We start from the raw sequence: 18465 nt of genomic DNA on the forward strand, positions 1-18465 counted from the left end.
TTGTCCTTTTGACATGAAAATAGGAGAAAGTTTACTTTTTCTTTAGTTAGGGCCAGCTAGCAAACACAGATGTTGCAAGTGTCCCCCACTCTAGCTTCTTAAAACTCCCCTGCCCTGTGTTTCAGAGGGATTTGATTTATACCGAATGCTGTCTTATCTCTCCTACTGCAATAGCTTTGAATAAAGTCTTTCTTCCTTGTTTAATATTGCAAACATATTTTTTGCTTTGATGCAATATAGAAGGAAGCCAAGTAGTTGCTCATTTAAAAATAAGGGCAATCTATTTTTGTATAACTCTCAGGGGGGGGGGAAAAAAGCTGAGTCACTGTTAATAATTTTAAAATTTTCTGAGCATAAGTATTATCTTTCCTTAAAAGCCTTACCTATATTTCTGCTCACATACTGGCTTTTAAAAGACAGTTTACTTTCATGAAGTGAAAGCAAAATTTTTACTTAGCAGTTTATTTATTTTTTAAAAAGTGAGGACTCAAAGTGGTCACCTTGAAATTTTGGTTAACCATTTACATAATCATCCTTTTTATGCCACAGTAGCACGCAGACCTGCTTAGTAAGGTAAACTTTTAGGTTATGAAACAACAGAGAATGACTTGGTCATCTTTCTAAATGAGAGGGGATGACAAGTATGTGGATCCGTAATTTGTAAAATAGATTGTAAAACTTTTCCAGGTTTTTTGGAGTCACTGTTTGAACCTATTGGTCTTTGTTCTATTTTGACCTCATTCTTTAAAAGTTAAAAAAAAAATGCATTGGAAAAAAATTATAGAAGAGAACTCTAGTTATGGAAAGCAAGTCATAAAAATGTAGTATCAATGAATTCCCAAATGAGAAAGTTGAACTTCACAATATACAGTTGGCTAAAAGGAGTCATAATATTGTCCAACTGGACTCTGTTATATTTCAGTTCTGCCCCTGAGTCCATTGCACTTGAGTTTTAATCTCTCTTTGTATATCAGTTTACTAATTCCTTACATTACTACTTGTTAATCTTATCATGGATTATCCCTAGCATATTCATATGGTTTTGATTTTGAACAGCTGCATGTGAATCAGACCATTCCTCACACATCCCTGCACTGTTGAAGGGTACACTGTTTTGCAATTAAACAGCTGCCATGTTTCAACTCAGAGGCAGCTAAACTCCTGTGATGACTAAGATGATCCCTGTTTATGTGACTTGTAGTCAATTTGTAGCATAGGGGGAGTATAATGAGACATTTGCATGGAAGCCTAGCTAGGCCACTGCAGTGCCTAGGGGCTGGGCTTCTCAGGCAGTCCTCAGAAAGCTTTTGCCTGCAGTACATACAAATGAGGGTATTTCCCTTCAACAGTACGCATTAAACAGTAGGGAATCTTGTTGATGTAGTTATATTTTAAGACAACAGCACTCAAAATGTCAGTCATGATTCATCATTATTATTATGATTGTCACTTTCAATCTATGGTTCTCTTTCCACTACCCTGAAGAATAAATCTTTTAAAAAAGACAGGATGCATATATTTAATTCTGGGGGGAAAAAAAGTGTGATTATTGTTTCCAGGAATAAGACCAAATGCTAAACTCTACCTGCATATTCAATAAATTATAACTTTGGATATAGTCACACAATGTTGCTAAGCCTCAGTTTTCTCATCTGATTACAAAGATAATAAAAATGTCCCACCTGATTCACTGGATTTGTGACCACCATGTAACACAGTATAGCAAAAAAAAAAAAAAAAAAGTGTGTGAAAATAATGCAAATATTGGTAGCTTTATGACTTGGAGTATCAGAAATAACTAGATTATAACAAAGTTTTATAAATAAAAAGTAATAATAATTAGGCATCCTATAAGCAAACAAGTATTGACATCAGCATTCAAATGTATGTATTATAATAGTTAATATAATGAAAATATTGTTTATATCACCATTCAGATTCTTTTAATTCTTCTTAGAATATAAGATCTAGTTCTATATGGGTTGGATAACTTAGTCTCTATGGGAGAAAATTCTTAAATTCTTTTGATTTCTTTCTATACTTCATTATTTGGTCTGTTAGATCCTAATTTCTGTGTGTGTGTGTGTGTGTGTGTGTGTGTCTTAAAATGGAGTGTTGTTTTACCATTAATTTATTTTAAAGTCCCTTATATTCGTAATGTCATGGAAGTTCATTTAGTCTGCCTTTCCAGTCAGTATAGGAAATTTCAGGATTTATTAATAATGTTTATTAATCATTTACTACTAGTATATGTTAAGCATTTGTTAAACAAATTATATTCTAACCTCTACTTGACTTTTTCCAGTGACCAAATGTTATTTCCACTGTAGTACTATTACTACAATTCATTTGTAATTCTTATAATAAGCAAAATCAGAGGAAGCATTTATTTCTGAAACCCAAAATATACCGTAATCTATATTTTATCATTGTTGTATGAATCCACTGTGAATCCAATAATTTAAAAAAAAAAGAATGAAAGAAAGAAACAAAGATTTAAGTGGCTTTATATAACATGTTTGGACAGATCCTACAAATCTGATTGAGAACTAGAAATTGATAATCAAAATGTTTTCCCTTGTTAAACCAACAGAAAGATAAAAGTCAACATTTTAATTATTGATAAGAAAGGTGTCTTTTCTGGTTGGTTATGGTTCCCCTAACACAGTACTGTTCTCTATCCTGCTTCATATGTCAACATACTATGACTCTCCAAAAATATATAAATATTATATGTTTATCCTATATAATAAAGAAGCAATATGCAAATTGACCCTTGTGCCCTCACAAGATGGCTGCCTATGACTAGGCCAGCAGGGGGGTTAGTGAGGGACAACCAAAGGACTGAACAAGCAGGCTGCGTGAGGTGACCAGACTGGCAGTGGGGGCATTTAGGGGCAACCAGGCCAGCAATGGGGAAAGTAAGAGGTGACCAGGGTGGCAGGGAGGAGGAAGTTGGGGGTGACCTGGCCAGCAGCAGGGGGCAGTTAGGTGTGATCAGGCTGGCTGGGAAGGCAGGCAGGTGAGTGATTAGGAGCCAGCAGTCTAAGATTGTGAGAAGGATGTCTGACTCCCCCAAGGGTAGAGGCTGAGCTGAGGAGACACCCTCCCATGCACGAATTTTATTCACCAGTCCTCTAGTACTAGTATAATTGACTCACAAAAAGATGAAAGCTAAGAGGGTCTCATAGAAAAAGGTAGTTTGAAAGCTAAGAGGGTCTCACGGAACCAGGTAGTTACTTTCAGACCCCAATATAGTGATTGTTCAGGAAAGAATTTAAAAGAGCAAAAAGGAAACCACTAAACTAATTTTCATTTTCTACCTTATCTGGTTTGAAAAATGAAATGCTTTCTTTCCCATATTGCTGAAGCCATGTTATGGTACTGAAGTTCAGGACTCTCATCCATCTATGAATGGGTATAATGAGATTCTGCAGTGGAAGATGTAGGATATGAGCTCCTCTGATCTCATTAGAACATGAAAGGTTTAGCTTTTCTGCTAAGGCTTCAGAGAGCCAGAGCTTTTTATTCCTTGCTTGGCTGAAAACTTGACTGAAGCTGGTAAGTTGCTTCCTGTAGCTCTTAGTATGGCTTTCTTAGATTTTTTTTTCTAGTCCTAACCTTCTTAGCCTTAGCCACTAGACATTTGCATGTTTTATGAGGGCAGAGTCTTAGTGGCCTTGCTCACCTTTATATTCCTAGGATCTAACATAGTGCAAGAGATACCTTTGAATGAAGAAATGATTAATTTAGTATCCAGTATAATCAATTGGATGTTAATGGGACAGATGAAATAAGCACACTCCCAACTTTAGGCTATATAGAGCTGAAATATTTGAAGCATATGAAAGGCAAAGACATTAGATAGATATGGAAGTCCTACAATTGGATGACCTAGTTGATGCTTCAAACCAGAACTCTTTTGAGAATGGAAAAGCTTCCTGAATGAGTCAGACACAGGCATAAGAGGCAGAAAGCCTGTCAATTCTGGGTATACCAAGAGTTGTTGAGAGTCTAGATAATGAATTTACTTGTGTTCTAAAGAGGGGGTAGAGTCAGTAAATTCTCAGTAATTACCTATTTTGTATAAAGCTGTGTTAAGTTCTGATACACATAATTGGTTAATTCCAATAAAGTCAAAAAGACTTAACCAAGATTGTTTCTTATTGACAAACTATGAACCACACACAAACTGGACAATGTAGGTTTGTCTTCTCTAAAGGAAAAACAGAACAAACAAAAAACAAACAAAAAACCAACATCAATGAGCTAATTACTTGCAGATAAACTAAAGCTGTGACTCTCCAGATGCGTAGCTCGATATAATCATTCAGGAAGCATTACAGCATAATCTGGGGCTCAAACTTTCCAATGAAAATGAACATAGCAATCATCATAACTCCAAAATTCTGACAACCAATTATGGTCTTTCTTTAATTTTTATTCTTCAACAAATAAATTTCAAAAATAAAACCCAAGAACATTTTTTATAATATTAATATGAATTTTCCAATCATTGAATTTATATTGTCTATTTTTTTAGAATAAAACTAGTGACCATGTGCACAAAATTCATGCACATTAAAAAGGAACTAATTAGAGGAAATACTTTAATATTGCTATTTGCCCTTTCTCTATAATAGAAGTATCAGAGATGAAAGAAAATTAGTAAAATATATATGAAAATTTTCCTCCCGTCAAAGTCTGAGACACACTACAGGAACTAGAGTCAAGTCCCTGCCCACACAAGTGCACCTTGAAATTGAGCAAGACCCAGATCTGGCTGGCTCTACCCCCATTGGGCTAGATGCTGACCTGGCAACCCCACCCCTGTCAAGCACCGCTGGATGGGAGGGCATGGCCTCAAGTCCCCTGGCCCAATGCTGGTACAAGGGGTGCAGTCTGAGGTCCCCCATCAAGTTCTTCCCAGGAGAGAATGCAGCCTAAGGTGCCCTGTCAAGCCCTGCCAGGAGGGGGCACTGCCTCAGGTCCTTTCTGATTGCTCGTTAAGGCTTGTTATGGGAACTCAGCCTCCGCTGTGGGCACAGCCATCTTGTGTTACAGAATCCCTGACTCTATTGTGGGCACAGCCATCTTGACCGTTACAGTGTGACAGTCAATTTGCATATTTCCTCTTTATTAGGTAAGATAGAAAGTGGATTTATGTATATAGTTTATACTAGGGCCTAATAGTTAGTGGAAAAACCCACTTAATACATTTAAAATATGGCACAAAAGCCGAAACCAGTTTGGCTCAGTGGATAGAGCGTCAGCTTGCGTACTCAAGGGTCCCTGGTTGGATTCCGGTCAAGGGCATGTACCTTGGTTGTGGGCACATCCCTGGTATGGGGTGTGCAAGAGGCAGCTGATCGATGTTTCTGGCTTTCTATCCCTCTCCCTTCCTCTTGGTAAAAAAATCAATAAAATATGTATTTTTTTTAAAAATAAATAAAATATGGCACAAAAATAAAGGCAAACATTTATGACATCTACAAATGTTCCCTTCATACAACTTTGCTAGGGCATTGAGGGAAAGGGTGACATAGACTCAACCTTGCATACTCTTAAATTTTCCTCAGTTTGTATTAATCTTGTGTTCCTAGAGCTTAGAGTAGTTTTCCCTCCTGGTTTTTTATGGACTGCACTTGTTTGTCTGTTTTCCTGGTTTAATTCTCAACAGTGTAATTTTTTTAGATTAATTAAGTTTTAACTCTACCAGAGCCTGGCAAATACTGACAGACAATAAATGACTACTTATTGAATTAATCAATACATGCCAAATAGAGACTGTTCTATGTTGATAGTCTCCAAATAGTATCCTTTATTATTGAAATTGGGAAGATTCCATACTGTTGGACTAGTGCTATAATCTACAAAACAGAGTCCTCTAAATAGTCCATGCTTTATTGACTGATGGTGGTTTGCTATTAAATTAGGATGCCTCCCAAATCAGTGAGCAGCATCCCTCCTATTAACTTAATAATTATACACATAAAAACGCTATAGCAGTTTTTGCTAGTTTAGTCATATTTCGAATAAGAGTTCCCAAACTAATGAGTAAGAAGGCAGTGGCAATGATTATTGTGCATGTTAGAAAATAATTGGAGAATATGAATTTGACTGTTTGACTTCTAGAACTGCCTGGAGCATTTTGACTATAAGAATGAAAAAAAATTTTCATCAACTTGGCAGAGTTATGTCTCTAGATGATGTAGATTCTGAAATGGATGGCAAAAATCTCTTCTGATCTTCCAGTTATTCTTCCCCAGACATTTTATCCACTTTTTTGACTTTCATTTTCTATCCCTCATTGCCTTTTCTTCCTTTTTGGCCAACTAGCAGATAGGGTATTGTGGTCCAGTTGGCTGATTTCCAAGTGATAATGAATCATCTGCCCTTCTAGTAGAAAACTGTCTTTTGAGAGATTACTTACTGCAAATCATTAGGCCAGAGTTTAATTACTCCCAAATTAGATAAAGATCCTGAAAGTGCCATCACAAAAAAAAAGAAGAAAACCTGGATCTTAGATCATTTAAGACATATCAAAACTGTAATATCTTGCGGCTTTAAGCCTAACATTGCTTTTGGCCTCCCTTACCTTGTTCATAGCAAGAGTGAAGAGAAAGAGAAAGCAAATGAGGCTATTCGGGGCTGCCTAATTGAGGATGGCTCTAAATACTTTTTCTGGTGGCCTGAAAAAAAGTGCAGATTTCACATCCTGGAAATAGCCACCTCTGTGGTACAATTGGGCCCTTGGCACCTTAGTAAAGAGAAATTTGTTTGTATAGACAACCTTTGTGTGCTTTGGTAGTGTTTACATTGCAGGTATAAGAGGTGTTATTCCCCATTTGCTATATTACCCAAATGTGTTGACAAAAATACCATCTTAGACTAAAGCTTTTTTCTGTGACTTTCCATTTTCAAAAGTGATTTCTGTGGAATATTTAGTTTCTCTGACATCCAATGATTAATTTTTTTTTATATTGCCTACCTTGATTGCAAAAGTAGGGCATGAGGTAAGTTGAATATCCATTTTCTTCCTGAGATGAATCTCCTCTTAGACCAGGCCTGAAACCAGCCTTTAAAAAATATACTTAAAAGTCTTATTTAAATGTTGAAGGACATCTTTGTTATTATTTTCTATGAATCTGTATTTTAAGACAATAATATACCTAAGACGCTCTCTTGCTGAGACATTGTATAAAAGTTGCTGAGTTCTGAGCCTAGGACCATTTCAGATATTGTTTGCAGGAAAGCCATGGACAGGGAATACTTGCATGCTGTCCACATGTGAGTATTAATCATATGATTCCTATTTGCTCTATAGGGAGGACCAGCTCTTTTCTACCAGGCAAAATACACATTGGGTAAAGCATCCAAGCTCTGTCTTATTATTCTCTCATACCACTGTCCTATTATAGTTTCTCTTCCAGAAACACAGTGCTTATTTCTGCCTTCATAATTTTGCAATTGCTGTCTCCTCTTCCTAGAATGTTCTACTTTGCTAATATTGAATGTTAATATCAACTTGCTATTTAGTTATCATTTCAAATGTTACCTCCTCTAGACTTTTGTCATACATTAATCTCATTGCAAAATTATCTTATTGATTTATTATCAGTCAATAAAGAGATGTTGAGTGGCTACTATGCATCAGGGAGAATTCCATGCTTCCAAAATAGAAAGATAACGGTGTCTCCGTCATCAAGGAACTCCAGTTGCACCTACATGATACCATGTAAGCAAATAAATAATTATAGAAATTGACTATTATATGACAAACATCAACCCTGACTCTAACACTTGAGTACATGGTAACTGAGGGTGCTCATTTAACTAAGTAGGGTACAACCTCTTGAGATTGTGTTTGAACTTGGATCTAAATTTGGGATGATCTTGGGAATAAGCACTCCGAGCAGAAGGCACAGAAAGTACAATGGAATGGCATAATAGAGGAGGATATAAAGGCAAGTGAATGAATGGAAGGAGATGAGTTCTGAGTGGTTGATAGAGGCCAGATGGTGTGATCCTCATAGGACATACTAAGGGATTTGAATGTTATCCAAGTTGAATAGGAAGCAAATGAGTATTTTTTAAAAGAGGAGTGAGTGGCAGATGCTATTGACATTTTTAAATGATTCTTCTGGCTGCCTCTGTGGTGCATGGGTGGAAGTGTATTACATTAGAAAAATTAACCCTCAATTTGTTGTAGTAAACTACACAATTTAAGTGACTTAACACATCCAACAAAGTTGATTTCTCATTCAAGGGAGAGGTAAAGTGGGAAAATGTCTTGATTTGATGAATTAACAAAGATGCATGGCTTATTGCCATCTGATCACCTAGCTCTAAGTTTGCCATGGCCAAGCTCAGAAGTGTTTCAGACAGGAAGTGCTGCCTAATACCTGTTCATAGTTCTGTTTGCTAGAATGCAGTAACATGTGCAATCCAACTGCAACAGTGCTGGGGAATATTGGCGAATGACTGATATTCCATAAACACTAACTAGACTTTGCAAAGAAGGGGGAATATAGGCAAGAAACATGTCAGAAGGAGGGTTTACAATGAGAATAAATGATCTGGAAGAAAAGACTTTATGATCATAGAGTGCTTTAAGTGAAATTAAGCTCTTTCTCTCTCTCTCTCTTTCTCTCTCTCTCTCTCTCTCTCTCTCTCTCTCTCTCTCTCTCTCTCTCTCTCTCTGTGTGTGTGTGTGTGTGTGTGTGTGTGAAGTGTGAATTATAACCATAGGGATTAACTGCTAGGGAAAAATACAATTACTAAAGAGATAAAAAGTTGAGATGTTATCTATATGTATGTAGATTTCTTTGCTTATAAAAAAAATGTTAGATTTTATGAAAATGGCTTAGTATTTACTGAGATACTCCTGTGAATCTCCTCCTTTGAGTTATTTATAGGATACATTACATTCCAAGGTGGTAAGAACATCAAAGAAAGCTTGATATTTATAAAGTGCTTAATATGAACTAGGCATTGGGTTAAGTGCTAATTTACAAATATTGAATCATTTTAGCATTTTTCGAACAATGAAAATTGTATGTGTTCTACTTTAATATCAGGTTGTGTTATATATTTATTTTATTAAGATTCTTTTCATTTTTTCATTGAGTAGGAAGTTAGCTATTGAATTTTTATTTCACATGTAATTTAAAAACTAGAAAACATTTTGTTTTATATTGACCTTAAAATAGTTTACACATGTTGCCCACATTTTTAATATTCTATCTTTTCCACTGACTGCCTTCACTTATAAGATACTTATTTGGATTGCACTTAACTAAATTTCAATTAACCTAGGAAACAGGTTATATTTGACAGTCCAAGGTGGCAAGCATGCTGTGGAGGTGTTAGCATGAAGATTATAGGGGCCTTCTGGAGAATAATTTCTAAGAAAAATAGAGGCTTACCAGTTTCATTTAGCTATTTGCCTCTCAATTCATCTTTATCTACCAATCCTAATGGCCCCCAAATATTTTGTAATAAAAGGGTTTCAAATACCTACAAAAAATGCCAGAGTTCTTTTTGTCCATTTGTTGCTATTGTTTTGTTTGTTTGTTTGTTTGTTTTTAGTGCCTGTTTTTTCTTTTCTTCCATGAATTTTTCTAACATCAAGGTGTGATTACACATTAGAAAAGGGAGTGGACACCCTGGTGACCATGCCAGCACTCATGGCAGGGGGACAACGCACCCTCAGTGAAGGCGTGAACTCTCTGGACATGAGGCACTAAACTTCACCGAAACACTGACTGTCTCCATTGAAAATATCAGTGCCTTTGCTGGGCATTGGTAGCTCCTCTCCAATATTTTACTTTAGCAGACAATGAAGAATAAATGAGCATAAATAATATGAACAAATGAGGGGAGAACTGGAGATAACAAGTAGAATTAGTTTGCATGGCATCACCAGTGAGATCTTCATGATGGAGTGTAGGAAGTGACAGAAGCACACCCATGCCCTTGTGACTGTGAGGGTCCACATATTATGCCAGGCTTCTGTGTTCAGAAGAACACAGGTTACAAGATTTCTACACTTCTTTTTTTGTCCCCTATTCTACTGACAAAAGACCATAAAGTAACATACACTCTTTAATTGAAAGAGTTTTAGGCTGTACAATTGTAAACATTTGAAATTACCTTTAAAACAGGATAAGCACTACACATATGGACATGTATTTGGTTATACACACAGAGTCTGCTATATATATATATATATATATATATATATATATATATATATATATATATATGTCTTTAAAGAGAAATAAATGATGGTACAAACTATCCTGTTGGAGTTTCACTGTGTTTAATGATATTTAGAAGCAAATATTCATAGTAAGAAAGGAATTTCAAGAAGATTGAATGTCATGAATATAGGACTCCCTTAGGTATCATTGCATAATCCCTGTTGTAGAAAAAGGACATAAATAAAACAGTCAAGTTTAAGTTTTTCTCTATGACTTTTAAAAAATAAAAAAGGAAAAAAAAGTCTCAGTGCCTCACTTGGCTAAAATGAGGCAGTTGAACCTCTAAAATTATCTGATTCAGTGACTTGAAAAGATCTAACAGTAAATTAGTATATGGTGAGAGTGGCAATTTCTGAGTAAAATGATAGATGATAGATAGATAGATAGGTAGATAGATAGATGGATAAATAGATAAATAGAGAAAGAAAGAAGAAAGAAAGAAAGAAAGAAAGAAAGAAAGAAAGAAAGAAAGAAAGAAAGAAAGAATTGTAGATGATAGACAGATAGATAGATAGATAGATGCAATAAAGTTCACATCATGAGAATCTGAAATACTACATATGATAAACTTAGCCAAGTAGTAACTGTGTGAGTATTTCGTATAAGAGCAAAAACTTTATAAAAAGCTTCTGAGTGTTGTGTTAAACATCAGGGCATGCAGTTTACAAAATTTAGAATTTTATTCTAATTCTGCTAATAAGTAAGAAGAAATAATCTTGGCTTTGGTGTTTTAGTGTGAGAGCCATCACAAACTTTGGGATCTAGAGCAAACTAATTAACTTCCTAAACCTCATTTTTGTAATCTAATCAATGAAGGAGATAACCTCAGAAGTTTGGTGAGAATTAATTCAGATAATGTGAGGAAGGGCCCAGACATAATAAATGCTCAACAAAGCATAGCTAATAAACCAAACAAATGAGTTACATGACGAGCCTTTGAATTCGTTCTAAAAAAAATCAAGAGATCAGACTAAGGCTCTTAGAATACTTCAGTTCCTTCTATTAAAATACTAGGTTTTCTTAATTTTTAAAAAATGTGTCAAAGGCTATCATGTGTATGCACATGTATGCCTGTGTGTGTGTCTTTCAATGAGGCAAAGGTAGGTGAGGAAAGGAACCTGGTTTTAGAAAGAAATCAGTAGAAAATATACTGAGCAAATAAACATTGTCTGTTCTATTGATTTATATCTACTACTGTTTATAATTGTAACAGAGCTTATTTTCATTCTGTTGTTGCAAGTTAAAGTTTATAAATGAAAGCGGGGTCAGAAAAACCTCAGTGTGTTGATGATGTGTATGGCCTAAAAGATAGTATTGTTTTGCTTTTCTTTGTAAAGAATCCAATTGTCATAATACCTTTGAGTTGGAAAGGAACTGTGCAACATGTTCCAATCCAACTGCCTATCTTATAATTTTGTATTTAAAATGTTTCTGTGAATATTCCTTACCCTCTAATGACCAATGGTAAGCTTAAGCAGATTACATAAAAGGAACAGTATTGTCTGTAATCAAAATAAGAAAGAAAATTTTCAAAGGAGAATTTTATTGCTGAGATGAGGATTGCTAAAACCCATGGCTCAAGAAATGTATAGTTTTGTCTCTATTTTTTTTTTTTTTTTGGTAGTTAGAAACTTTATCTTGGGATTTCTGAAAAATGATTCATATTAAACATAAGCTGGGATTTTCATATCCAATTAACTTTGAATAAAAGTTGGCCCATTAGCCGGGACCGGTTTGGCTCAGTGGATAGAGCGTCGGACTGCGGACTGAAAGGTCCCGGGTTCCATTCTGGTCGAGGGCATGTACCTTGGTTGTGGGCACATACCCAGTAGGGGGTGTGCAAGAGGAAGCTGACCAATGATTCTCTCTCATCGATGTTTCTAACTCTCTATCCCTCTCTCTTCCTCTCTGTGAAAAATCAATAAAATATATTAAAAAAATAAAAAAGTTGGCCCATTAAAAACAGAGCCTGTTTATACTAGTTTTAAATATATCCTATCTTCTGGAGTAGAATTACATAATTCCAGTTTCTTAGTCAAGTTGACATGCACTTGACAGTGTTGTATATGAATGTGGCTATTATATCTGTATATGAATGTGGCTATTAAGTCTGAATATCTGTATATGAATGTGGCTATTAAGTCTGAATGATCTCAAACTTTGCAACTGATTATGTGGAGAGTATTTTGTATAGCTCTTCTATTAAAAATGCATATATTAAGACAATAATAAAATTTACAAAGACATTTTCTTCTTCTGTGACCTATCTGGCACTCAAGCATGAAAAATGTCATGCATTTCAGTTCAATTCAATTCAGTTTGATTTGATCTGATTCTATTCAAATTGACTTGATGCATTCAATGGATAGTTCTATAGGGGTGTAAAAGAACAAAAATCTCTTGGTTTTTCAAGAGTTCCAGTTAAACACCACTAAGACTAAGAGAAGTGTACCTCTAGTCTAACAATTTTGGAGGACTCTTAAGATAGGTGGTATTTAAACTGAGGTTGAAGAAATGGTAGTGCTGGTGAAGGCAGAGAGAGCAGACAAATCAGTGTTGAATAATAATCAGTTAAAATAAAGTTCTGTCTCTAGAAAGAGCCGGGATGTTCAGAGATGAAATTTAGACCTGTGGGAAACAGAAATGGGTCTAAGGAAAGAAAATTTGTGAGACTGCAGTTTGGTTGGGTGCCAGATAAGTAGTTACATATAGTTCAGAAGACCATTACAAGTGGGAAAGGAACATGAAATGGTAGTACTCAAAATAATCCTATATAATAAAAGGCTAATATGCAAATTGTCCCTTTGACTAGGAGTTCAACCAGGGTGCAGGGCTGGCCAAATGCCCTTGGCCCCTCCCCATAACCAGCCTCACACCTGATAAGCCCCCACCCCATCATAATCCAGGACTGCTGGCTCCCAACTGCTTGCCTACCTGCCTGCCTGATTGCCCCTAAATGCTTCTGCCTGCAGCCTGATCACCCCCTAACTGCTCCCCTGCCAGCCTAATTACCCCCTAACCACTCCCCTGCCAGCCCAATTGCCCCTTACTTCCCTCCCTCCTGGCCTGGTTGCCCCCAACTGCCCTCCCCTGCTGGTCTGGTCCCTACCAACTGCCCTCCCCTGCAGGCCTGATTGCCCCCAACTGCCCTCCTTTGCAGGCCTGGTTTCTTCTAACTGCCCTCACCTGATGGCCATCTTGTGGCAGCCATCTTTGACCACATGGGGGCAGCCATCTTATTTGTTGGAGTGATGGTCAATTTGCATATTACCTCTTTATTATATAGGATACTGATAAAGCTCCATGGAAGAAGCCACTTCCATGGTAGAAGGAAATGATCAGAAATGGTGTTTGTTGCTGCTGATTAAAATTCAACCTGGGCATTGGAATTCTTAAATGTGATTCTAATGTGCTCCAAAGCCTGGACTCCTCTACCTTCAGCTCAGTATGGGCCTCTATATCCCAGTTGTATCATACCCAAGAAAAAGATATCCCTGCAAAGAATTTTAAATGTGTGTGTCTGTGTGTGTGTTTCACTCATAGGTTAAATTACCCCTTATGTTTTTCGAAAATTCACTACCTAATTTGGATACTCGGGTATTTAGCTTATAATAGTCAACAGAGGAAATTATTATAAACATTATAATGTTCTCTCTTCTGTAAAACATTTAATTAATGACCATCTTCTTCATCTATCACTGAATGCTACAGCCTGGCCCACATGGGGAAGTGGGTCATCTCTCTCAGCCATCAGGACCTGACACAGCACTCACAATTTATGGCCCCAAATAAACTGAAGGAGATACATCTTTCTGTTTAATGAAAGGTTCCTGCTGCTATATACAATTTTTTACCTGAATATTTTTTTCAGTCCAATGCCATCTCCAGCAGTGAACCTCTCTCTAACTGACTTCTAGTATCTCAACAACAAATGCTACTGAATTTTGATGCTTTTAAATTTGCATAGCTACATTAGTTAAAAGGTAAATGAAGAGCTTTTGATTTTATTATTTCAAATTTCTGAAAACTGTCCCTCTATTCCCTTTCCTTAGTAGCTGAAAGGTCTATTTAATAGCACCAAATTTATTAAGTATTTTCAAGAATTTATGTTCAACACTTATATGTACAAATTCTATTCTTCAGGTATATTTTGCATCACATCTCCCCATATTCCTACAAACTAAAGGCTGTAGGTATCTTCTTTTCAAAGGTCTGTATTCAAATGATAGTAATGGCCATGTGTCCAAAAATAAAACAGTATGTACTTTTGTTTTTAGTTGATCTGGTTAAAGAATAAACTATAACTTTTTTACTTATCTAGTTATCCTAAACTTCATTTGGCTTCAGTTATTTTAATTATAGACTGACCCAAAACCCAATGGAGGATTAAATTCTACCAGGAGATGAAAAATTTATAGATAAGGGCAATTATTGTATTACAAAAGCTACTAAGGAAGTTAATAAGGATGTGGCATGATTTCTTCCTTCAGAGACTTTTTAAAAACTAAAAAGCATATTCCTCACTCTCCCATTCCAATTTCTGTATGAGAAACTTTAATATGTAGAGTTGGCAAGACAAAAAAATAGCCATTACAAGGCAGGTAGAGGGATGGTCCTTTTATGGAATTATTTAGATTGTTTGCTGGCATTCCAGTTCATCCCAGAGATGTCAAGATATTTTGCTCCTTAACTTTGGAGCTTATAGCAGTTTCTAGTACTGTGCCCATGTCATTTTATAGAAGATGGTTTCTTACTGGCTTTCCATTGAAAACATGCTTCAGTGGCTGTTTTCTCATTGTTAGAGCCTGCATCCATCTCCCTCTTAGAAAGAGCCTTTCTCTATCTCAGGCTAGCATAGCACCATGCCTAATTCTCTGCTCTAGATGACACTTGGTATTCAATGAGTATAGAGTAGGCAGAATTTTGATCCCCTTGCACTTTTCCTCTTGATATTAAGCCTATGAAAATACTATGTTACATGAAAAAGAAATTTGCAGACATAATTAAAGTTGTACACTTTACGATTTTAAATTTATCCTGGATATTTATTTAAAATGAGCATTTCAGAAATGGCTGCTATTAAGGAAGATAAACATAGGAATCTGGAGATAGCCAATCTCTTTCCAGGCAAATTATCAAGAATGAGGTATAGCCCAGTTGACATGGCTCAGTGGTTGAGCATAAACCTATGAACCAGAAGATAGATCACAGTTCAATTCCTGATCAAGGCACATGCCCGGTTTGTGGGCAAAATACCCAATGTTGAACATGCAGGAGGCAGCCAATCAATGATTCACTCTCTTTCAAGTTTCTCTCTTTCTGTCTCCCTCTCCCTTCCTCTCTGAAGTCAATAAAAATATATTTAAAATATTTAAAAATATATTTTTAAAAAGAATGAGGTATAAGAATTTCTCAGGAAAATATTTTGAATAATGGAGCAAAGTAGAGAGAGAAGAGGATTAAGGTACTTGCTCTGATAGTAAAATAATTAGATTGACCTTTATATCAAAGACACAAGTCAATTCTAGAAATTAGCCTAGTACAGGGCAAAGCATAGGGTGGGGGTATATTAAATAGTGTACATATTTTGAGAAAGGAAAACTGGGGTGATGAATTGGGGTAGATTCTATGTCCTTGAAGGCAAATAGTTTTTCATCTATTTTCTATTGAGTGATGATCTTACTTTTGGATTGTAATTCGGATAAGTATTAAAAGCTTTCCTGAAATTAAGATGGATTGCACCTCTCACTGTTTTCTGTCTGTTGTTCATCTCTATAATCTCCTAAAATACTCACATGCATTGATGCTCTTCAGCTGAACCAGCAGAGGGTTCTCAAATTTCAGTGTGCATCAAAATCACTGGGAGGGTCTGCAAAACACCTAATGCTATGATCCATCCCAAAGTATCAGATTCAATCCAAGTATACTGATTCATCAATCAGATGGAGACCAGAAATCAACCTAATACCTTGGTGACCGATGCTATTGACCTGAAGCTACACATTCAGATCCACTGCTTGGAGATACCAGCACCAAGTCAAATGCATTCACACTACATGAAACCAGTAATAGAGTTTCTAGTCATCATGTGGCTTTGAATATAATGGTATTCAAGGCAAGTGGGAAATTTCTGTATTTTTACTGAAACCAGTTTTACTAGAAGGATTCTTCTAGTCACTTAACGACATTCATTTTGAAATCTCTGAAAAAGGATTAAGCTTTAGCAAATGAGTAACTACGTTTTTTAAAGTATTTCATTCCTAAGCTGTTGACAACTTATTTGCTAATGCTTAATAATTAAATCATTGAAATATTCATGAGCTCCATACTTTTCCAAAGAGAAATGATGATTATTACAAAGAGGCATCGTAGTAATGAATAATAATGTCCTGTAGAAGCCAACTAGATAATAAGTCAAAGGATGTTGGCCATTTATATTAGGGCCTATATTTCATGTCCCTTAAACTATCTTACCTCATTGTCATTTTTCTCAGCTGGGCATTTGATAAGAACTGAGGAGTGCATAATTGAAGATTAATTTCTGTCAAGGATCTGAAAAACGACTGATTAAAGATTAAATACTCTTTTAAAAACTGGCAGCAAGGATGATAGTCTCTTGCCAAACTTAAGAAGTACATCTAATATTCCTATTATACTAAAAGAATTCAGAAATAGTATGGGGTAATATAAGTTTAAAATATACCTGTATTCTGTTATGCATTAAAGATGGAGCAAATTGAATAAAAATGATTTTTCCCTAGACTGATAGCAACCTTCATCTATATGAGTGTTATTAGTATATTTTTTAAAAATGGCCCATTTACATGCTTCTCCCCAACTAGATTCTGAAAAGACAACACTTCTGATTTCTTATTTCCTCTGGTGCCTGCCCCCTAGTAGAGATGGAATGAGTATTTTTTGAATTAGTGACCAGAAAGCTTCCTCAGGCTGTCGAAGTGAAACTTAGAAGGTGGCATTCTAATTGTCATAGTTATCAGCTCCATCTCTGAGTATCCCTGTGACTGTAAAACAACACGATCCATGGCCATAAAGCAGTCGCATCGCTTTGAAATCTCCCCACATTGATATTTTAGTCAGACTTCCCAGCTGTGATTGTGCACTGAGATTTCCTGTGGATATACATTGGTTAAATACAGCTTTTCAGCTGTGCAAGATATATGATTGCAGGTCATGTGACAAATTGGGAGAGCATTAATTATTCTTTTCTAATTGCTGAGGATTAATACGCAGGTAGCTGAGTTGAGAGAGGCAACCTCCCGAAATAAGCCTGTGCAGCTCTCAGCAGGGACTGCCTGACATGACTCACAACAACTGTATCATCAGCCATAATCACATCACCCACATCATGTTAATGATGCCAAACTTTAAGTCAGGGAAAGAGAGCCATGCACAGCATGCCTCTGCAAATTGCTGTCTTTTTAATCTAAACAAATTATAACTCCATAGAGATTTTTATCTCTGGAATTAAATGTGCTCTTGAAGTTTTATGTCTCTGTAATACCGCAAAGGAATATGTTCTCCGTCTCACTGATGGAGATTCACAATCACTAAGTCAGACTCACGAGTAGCTGTCATTAACTCCAAGAAAATGGTTTGGTCTTAAATATATACGTCCTCTTTAATGTATGTGCCTTAAACCTGGACTAGTCAAACTCCTCAGAAAAAGCCAAAGTAACTCACATGAGTAGATATCTGCTTACCTCAACAGTGACATCTTTTACATATATATATATATATATATATATATATATATATATAGTGTATATATATATTGTGTGTATATATATATATATATATATATATATATATATATATTATTTTTTTTTTACAGAGAGGAAGGGAGAGAGATAGTTAGAAACATCTATGAGAGAGTCATCAATCAGCTGCCTCTTGCACACCCCTTACTGGAGATGTGCCTGCAACCAAGGTACATGCCCTTAACCAGAATCGAACCCGGGACCCTTCAGTCCGCAGGCTGACACTCTATCCACTGAGCCAAACTGGTTTCAGCATCAACAGTGACATCTTTTATTGAGCTCCTCCTTGATTGTGCTTCAGCGGCCCACCGGCCTCCCCTGTTCTTTAACATACTCTCTCTCATACCTCCTTAGGGCTGTGGTCCCTGCTGTAGTTGTCTGGACCCTTCCCAAATGTCTCCATGGCTCACATCTTCCTGTCC

This window comes from Pipistrellus hanaki (assembly GCF_964339955.1).
Source record: "Pipistrellus hanaki genome assembly, chromosome: 9".
In the NCBI taxonomy this organism is placed as follows: domain Eukaryota; kingdom Metazoa; phylum Chordata; class Mammalia; order Chiroptera; family Vespertilionidae; genus Pipistrellus; species Pipistrellus hanaki.